The sequence below is a fragment of the Trichosurus vulpecula genome, chromosome 3 (assembly GCF_011100635.1).
Source record: "Trichosurus vulpecula isolate mTriVul1 chromosome 3, mTriVul1.pri, whole genome shotgun sequence".
NCBI classification, from domain to species: domain Eukaryota; kingdom Metazoa; phylum Chordata; class Mammalia; order Diprotodontia; family Phalangeridae; genus Trichosurus; species Trichosurus vulpecula.
The window spans coordinates 98,361,662-98,369,370 of NC_050575.1; the positions used below are offsets into that span (position 1 = coordinate 98,361,662).

Here is a 7,709-nt window from a genome sequence, read left to right on the forward strand (position 1 = left end):
TTACCTCAGATATATGCACTTTAATAACTTCTGGGGCATAATTCCGAATTGTTTTCCAGAATAGCTGCAGCAGCTCAAATCTCTACCAAGAGTACATTAATGTGTTTGTTTTCCCACAGTCCCTCTAGCATTTGTCATTTTCCTTTTCTCATCAATTTTGCCAATCTGATGAGTGTAAGGTAGAACTTCAGAGTTGTTTTAATGTTCATTTCTCTAATTACTAATGGTTTAGGGAATTTTATTTAAAAATGTGGCTATTAATAGCTTTGATTTATTCCTCTGAAAACTGATTTCATCTCCTTTGACCATTTATCAATTGGGGAATGGCTCTTATTCATTTAAATTTTAATCCATTTCCTATATATCTTAGAAACTGATAGCAAAGATTTTTTTTCCAGTTATCTGCTTCCTTTCTAATTTTAGCTGCACTGGTTTTATATATGCAAAAACTTTTTAATTTTATGTAATCTAAACTTTCCATTTTTAGCTTCTGCAACCATCTCTATTCCTTGTTTGGTCATGAACTCTTCCCTTATCCAAAGATCTGAAAAGTAATTTGTTTTTGCTTCTCTAACGTGTCTATGGTACCACCATTTATGTCTAAAGATACATAGCCATTTGGAGTTTATTTTGGTATGTAATATGAAAAGTTGGTCTATACCTAGTTTCTGACAGATTGATTTCCAGTTTTTCCAACAGTTCCTGACAAATAGTAAGTTCGTACCCCACAGTTAGGATCTTTGGGCTTGCCAAACACTAGGCTACTGTGCTGGGGAAGCTAGGTGGTGCAGTGGATAGAGTGCTAGGCCTGGAGTCAGGAGGACCTGAGTTCAAATCTGTGCTCAGACACTTACTAACTGTGGGATCCAGGGTAAGACACTTAACCCTGTCTGGAACAGTTTCCTCATCTGTAAAATGATCTGGAGGAAGAAATAGCAAACATTCCTGAATCTTTGCCAAGAAACCCCCAAATGGAGTCACAGAGAGTCAGACATGACTAAACAAGGCTACTATGCTCATTTGCTTCTATATATTATGTATATAATCTATTCCACTGATTACGCTCTTTCCAAGTTGTTTTTATGACTACTGCTTCGTAATATAGTCTGAAATCTGACACTTGATGCTGTGTCGCTGCTGCCACTGCCGCAGGACGCTTGGCCCAGCCTGGCCTGGACCAGAGGGAGAGAGGGAGGAAGGAACAAGGCACAGGTGCCATTCTCTTGCCTACCATGAGCCTGGAGATTCAGTGTGAGAATCTGAGCAGTACCCGCTACACAGAGCTCCTTCCATCTATGCAATAGCATGGTGTCATCAGGCTCAATGACTGTGGCCTCATAAATGACATGTGTGCCAGCATCAGCTCTGTACTGCAGGCCAACTCATCCTTGACAGAACTCAACCTGACCAATAATGAGCTGGAAGATGTGGAGGCCCAGTTGGTACTGAAGGACCTACAGAATTCCACCTGCAAGATACAGAAACTCAGTCTTCAGAATTGCAACATTACATGCACCAACTGTGAACTGATCCCGGCAAAGTCCACTGTGGTAGATCTTCAGCTAAGTGACAACCACCTGGGTGATGAAGACATGAAGCTGCTGTGTGAAGGCCTGATGGACCCCAGATGCAGCCTGCAGAGGCTGGAGCTGGAATACTGTGAGTTCACCACAGCCAGTTGTGAAGCTCTATAGGCAGTGCTCAAGACCAAGGGCTCCCTCCAGGAGCCGACCCTGAACAACAATGAGCTGGGGGAGGTGGGTGTGGCTCTTCTCTGCCAAGGACTGATGGCCCCCACTGTGAGCTAAAGGTCTTGAAGCTAAAGAGCTGCAGAGTCACCTCTGCCAATTGCAAGGACCTTGGCACCATCTTGCAAACCAAAGAATCCATGCAGGAGCTGTGCCTGGGAGAAAACAAGATTGGAGATGCAGGGTGGAAACAGCTGTGCCAGGGGATCCTGAGCCCAACCTGCAACCTGAAGACCTTGTGGCTTTGGGAGTGTGATATCACAGCTGTGGGCTGCAGGGCCCTTGCCCAGGTCCTCAAGAGCAAACCCTGCTTGACAAAGCTGAGTCTGATCTGCAACCAGCTGGCTGACGAAGGGGCCTAAGCTGCTGTACCAGGCGCTGCTAGACCCAGGCTGCCAGCTGGAGGAGCTGTAGCTGAGGATGTGTGCCTTCACAGTGGCCAGCTGCACCAACTTCTGCACTATCCTGGAGAAGAATCAACCCCCGAAGGAGCTGCAGCTGAGCACCAACATGCTGGAAGATGCGGGCATCAAGCAAATGAGCAATGGGCTTATGCACCCCTACTGCCCAGTCTAGAGTCTGTGGCTGGGTGATTGTGAACTCTCTGATGACTGCTGTGAGACACTGGCTTCCATCCTCCTCACCAACCATACCCTGAAGGAGCTGGACCTCAGCAACAACAGGATGGGTGACATGGGCATCAGGCAGCTGGTGGCCAGCCTCAAGCAGCCCAGCTGCACCTTGTATCAATTGGTCTTGTTTGACATTTACTGGACAAAGGAGGTGGGCAATGAACTGAAGGCCTTGCAGGAGGCCAAACCCAGCCTGAGCATCATGACGTGAGGGGCTGGGCAGCCAGTCCACACTAACCTTCTGTTGTTCCTTGGGTTGTGGGCCCAGGAGGAGGAGGGCTGGTGCTGACCACACTCTCCCCTCGAGGTGCTGAGGGCTTTGGAGGGGGGACTCCCACTTATCTAATCTTTAGAATCTCAGTTGAGCTATGGTTTTAATGGCTGCCTCAAGAGAGGTACCAGGCACTTTCAATCTCATTTTTCTACCCCAAACACCAGAAACACTTCCTACTTTAATAAATGATCTTTCGAACTTAAAAAAAAAAAACCTGACACTTCTAGGACCTCTTCCTTCCCACCTTTTCTTCATTTCCCTTTATTATTGCTTTCTTTTTGGAGGGGGAAAGGCAGGGCAATTGGGGTTAAGTGACTTGCCCAAGGTCACACAGCTAGTAAGTGCATCAAGTATCTGAGGTCACATTTGATCACAGGTCCTCCTGACTCCAGGGCCAGTGCTCTACTCACTGCACCACCTAGCTGCCCCCATGTCTCTTTAGATTTATGACTTTTGCTTCTCTGAATGAATTTTATTATTTTTTCAAAGAGATCCTTTCATAGTTTGATTGGTATGACATTGACTAAGTAAATTAATTTACATACATTGTCCTTTTTATTATATTGGCTTGATCTGCCCATAAGCAATGAATATTTCTCCAGTTATTTAGATCTGTCTTTATTTGTATAAAGCGTAGTTTGATGACTGCTGCTTTATAATACCGTTTAATATCTGGTATGGCTAGATCACCTTCCCTAGCATTTCTTTTCATTAATACCCTAGATATTCTAGACCTCTTGTTCTTCCAGATGAATTTTGTTATTATTTTACCGAGCTCTGTAAAATAATTTTTTGGTAGTTCAATTGGTATGGCACTGAATAAACAAATTAAAGTAAAATTGTCATTTTTATTATATTAGCTCTGCCTAACCATGAACAGCTGATATTTTTGCATTTATTTAGATCTGACTTTATTCACATGAAAAGTGTTTCATAATTATGCTCATATAAGCCCTGGGCTTGTCTTGGCAGATAGACTACCAAATATTTTATAGTGTCTACAGTAACTTTAAATGGAATTTCTCTTTCTATCTCTTGCTGTTGGGCTTTCTTAGCAATGTATAGGGATGCTGAGGATTTATGTGGGTTTATTTTATATCCTGCAACTTTGCTAAAGTTGTTTATTATTTCAAGTAGTTTTTTACTTGATTCTCTAGGATTCTCTAAGTATATCATCATATCATCTGCAAAAAGTGATAATTTAGTTTCTTCTTTGCCTATTCTAATTCCTTCAATTTCTTTTTCTTCTCTTATTGCTACAACTAATGTTTCTAGTACCAAATTAAATAGTAGGGGTGATAATGGACATCCTTGTTTCACCCCTGATTTTATTGGGAATGCATCTAGCTTATCCCCATTACAAATAATGCTTGCTGATGGTTTTAGGTAGACGCTATTTACAATTTTAAGGAAGGCTCCATTTATTCCTATGCTTTCTAGTGTTTCTAATAGGAATGGGTGTTGTATTTTGTCAAAGGCTTTTTCTGCATCTATTGAGATGATCATATGGTTTCTGCTAGTTTTGTTGTTGATATGATCAATTACGTTGATAGTTTTCCTAATATTGAACCAGCCTTGCATTCCTGGAATAAATCCTACCTGGTCGTAGTGTATTGTTCTCATGATAAGTTGCTGCAATCTTTTTGCTAATATTTTATTTAAAATTTTTGCATCAATATTCATTAGGGAAATTGGTCTATAATTTTCTTTCTCTGTTTTGACTCTTCCTGGTTTGGGTATTAGTACAATATCTGTGTCATAAAAAGAATTTGGTAGGACTCCTTCACCTATTTTCCCAAATACTCTAAAAAGTATAGGAATTAATTGTTCTTTAAATGTTTGATAAAATTCACATGTAAAACCATCTGGCCCTGGAGATTTTTAACTAGGGAGTTCATTGATGACTTGCTCAATTTCTTTTTCTGTGATGGGGTTATTTAGGAATTTTACTTCCTCTTCTGTTAATCTGGGCAATTTATATTTTTGTAGATATTCATTCATATCCCTAAGGTTGTCAAACTTATGGGCATACAATTGAGCAAAATAATTCCTAATTATTGTTTTAATTTCCTCTCATTGGAGGTGAATTCACCCTTTTCATTTTTGATACTGGTAATTTGATTTTCTTCTTTCTTTTTTTTAATCAAATTGACCAAAGGTTTATCAATTTTATTGTTTTTTTTTTCATAAAACCAGCTCTTGGTTTTATTTATTAATTCAATGGTTTTCTTGATTTCAATTTTATTAATCTCTCCTTTGATTTTCAGTATTTCTAATTTGGTATTTAATTGGGGATTTTCAATTTGTTCTTTTTCTAGCTTTTTCAGTTGCATACCCAATTCATTGATCTCCTTTTTCTCTATTTTATTCATGAAAGCATTTAGAGATATAAAACTTCCCCTAAGAACTGCTTTTGCTGCATCCCATAAGTTTTGGTATGTTGTCTCATTATTGTCATTCTCTTGAATGAAGTTATTGTTTCTATGATTTGTTCTTTGGCCCACTCATTCTTTAGAATTAGATTATTTAGTTTCCAATTAATTTTTAGCTCATTTTTCCCTGGTTCTTTATTACAAATAATTTTTATTACATCATGATCTGAAAAGGTTGCTTTGACTACCTCTGTCTTTCTGCACTAGATTGTGAGGTTTTTATGCCCTAGTACATGGTCAGTTTTTTAATATGTGCCATATACTGCTGAGAAAAAGTATATTCCTTTTTATCCCCTTTCAGTTTTCTCCAGAAGTCTATCATATCTGCCTTTTCTAAAATTCTGTTCACCTCCTTAACTTCTTTCTTGTTTATTTTGAGGTTAGATTTATCAAGTTCAGGGAGGGTGAGGTTGAAGTCTACCATTATTATGGTTTTGCTGTTTATTTCTTCCTGTAACTCCCTTAACCTCTCCTCTAAGAATCTGCATGCCATACCACTTGGGGTATGTATGTTAAACAACGATATTGCTTCATTGTTTATGGTGCCTTTTAGCAGGATGTAGTGTCCTTCCTTATCTCTTTTAATTAGATCTATCTTTACTTTTGCTTTGTCTGAGATTAGGATTGCTACCCCTGCTTTTTTTACTTTAGCTGAAACACGATATATTCTACTCCAGCCTTTTACCTTCACCCTGTGTGTAGCCCCCGTTTCAAATGTGTTTCGTGTAAACAGCATATTGTAGGATTATAGTTTTTAATCCATTCTGCTATCCATTTCTGTTTTATAGGAGAATTCATTCCATTCACATTCACAGTTATGATTACTATCTGTGCCTTTTTCTCCATCCTATTTCCCCCCTGTTTATGCTTTTATTTCTCCCTTTCCCCTTCTACTCCTCAACAAAGTTTAAACTGTACTATAAAGCAGCAGTCATCAAAACTACCTGGTACTGGCTAAGAAACAGAGCCATGGATCAGTGGAATAGGATAGGTACACAAGATGCAGTACCCACCAACTATAGCAATCTACTCTTTGATAAATCCAAAGATTTCAGCTTCTGGGCTAAGAATTCACTATTTCACAAAAACTGCTAGGAAAAGTGGAAAATGGTAGGGCAGAAACTAAGTATAGACCAATATCTTACATCATATACCAAAATAAAGTCAAAATGGGTTCATGATTTAGGAATAAAGGCTAATATGATAAGCAATTTGGGAAAGCAAGGAATAGTTTACCTATCAGATTTATGGAAAAGCAAAGAATTCATGACACAACAAGAAATAGAGAGCATTACAAAATGCAAAATGGATAATTTTGATTATGTTAAATTGAAATGTTTTTGCACAAAAAAAGCCAATGCAACAAAGATTAGGAGGGAAGCAGAAAATTGGGAGAAAATCTTCACAACCAGTGTCTCTGATAAAGGCCTCATCTCTAAAATATACAGGGAACTGACTCAAATTTATAGGAATGCAAGTCATTCCCCAATTGAGAAATGGTCAAAGGATATGAACAGGCAGTTTTCAGAGGAAGAAATTAAAAATATCTATAGTCATATGAAAAAATGCTCGAAATCACTACTGATTAGAGAAATGCAAATTAAAACAACTCTTAGGTACCACATCTCTTCTGTCAGATTGGCTAAAATAACAAAACAGGAAAATGATAAATTCTGGAGAGGATGTGGGAAAATTGGAACACTGTTACATTGCTGGTGGAGTTGTGAAGTTATCCAGCCATTCTGGAGGGCAATTTGGAACTATGCCCAAAGGGCTATAAAAATGTTCATACCCTTTGACCCAGCAATACCACTTCTAGGGTTGTATCCCAAAAAGATCACACAAGTGGGAAAAGGACCCATATGTACAAAAATATTTATAGCAGCTCTTTTTATAGTAGCAAAGAATTGGAAATCAAGGGGATGCCCATCAATTGGGGAATGGCTAAACGAGTTGTGGTATATGAAGGTAATAGAATACTATTGTGTGATAAGAAATGGGGATGTTACAGACTTCCTAATAACATGGAAAACCTACATGATATAATGCTGAGAGGAGCAGAAACAGGAGAACATTATACACAACCACAGATATATGGATTCTGTGATGACCAACCCTAATAGACTTTGCTCTCCTCAGCAATGCAAGATGCAAGGACAACTCCAAAGGACTCATGATGGAGAGAGCTATCTACATCCAGAGAAAGAACCATGAAGTATGAATGCAGATTGAGGCACACTGTTTGCTCTCCTTTTTTTGTTTTCGCTTTTTTTTCTTTTGTTTGTTTTTGTTTTTTTTTTGGTGGGGGTTTTGTTTCTTCTTTCTCCCGATCCATTCCATTGGTCATAATTCTTCTTTACAACTTGACTATTGTGTAAATAAGTTCAATGCAAAGTTATATGTAGAAGATATGTCGAATTCCATGCCGTCTTGGGGAAGGAGGGGGAGGGGGGGAAGAAAATCTGGAACTCAAAATTATGTGGAACTGAGGGTTGTAAACTAAAAATAAAAAATCCTAATTATAAAAAAAGACTGGTTTGTAATTGTATTCATCTAGTTCCTGTGTGGGCCTTGACAAGTAAACTCCCACTTATTTTGTACTTTCTGAAGCTATTTTAAATGG

General features: G+C 38.8%; 1 pseudogene; it reads left to right on the plus strand.

Annotated features, from left to right (window-relative positions):
- The first annotated feature begins 1,232 nt into the window (after nucleotides 1–1,232).
- Nucleotides 1,233–2,591, plus strand: LOC118841248 (annotated as a pseudogene).
- Nucleotides 2,592–7,709: the final 5,118 nt, after the last annotated feature.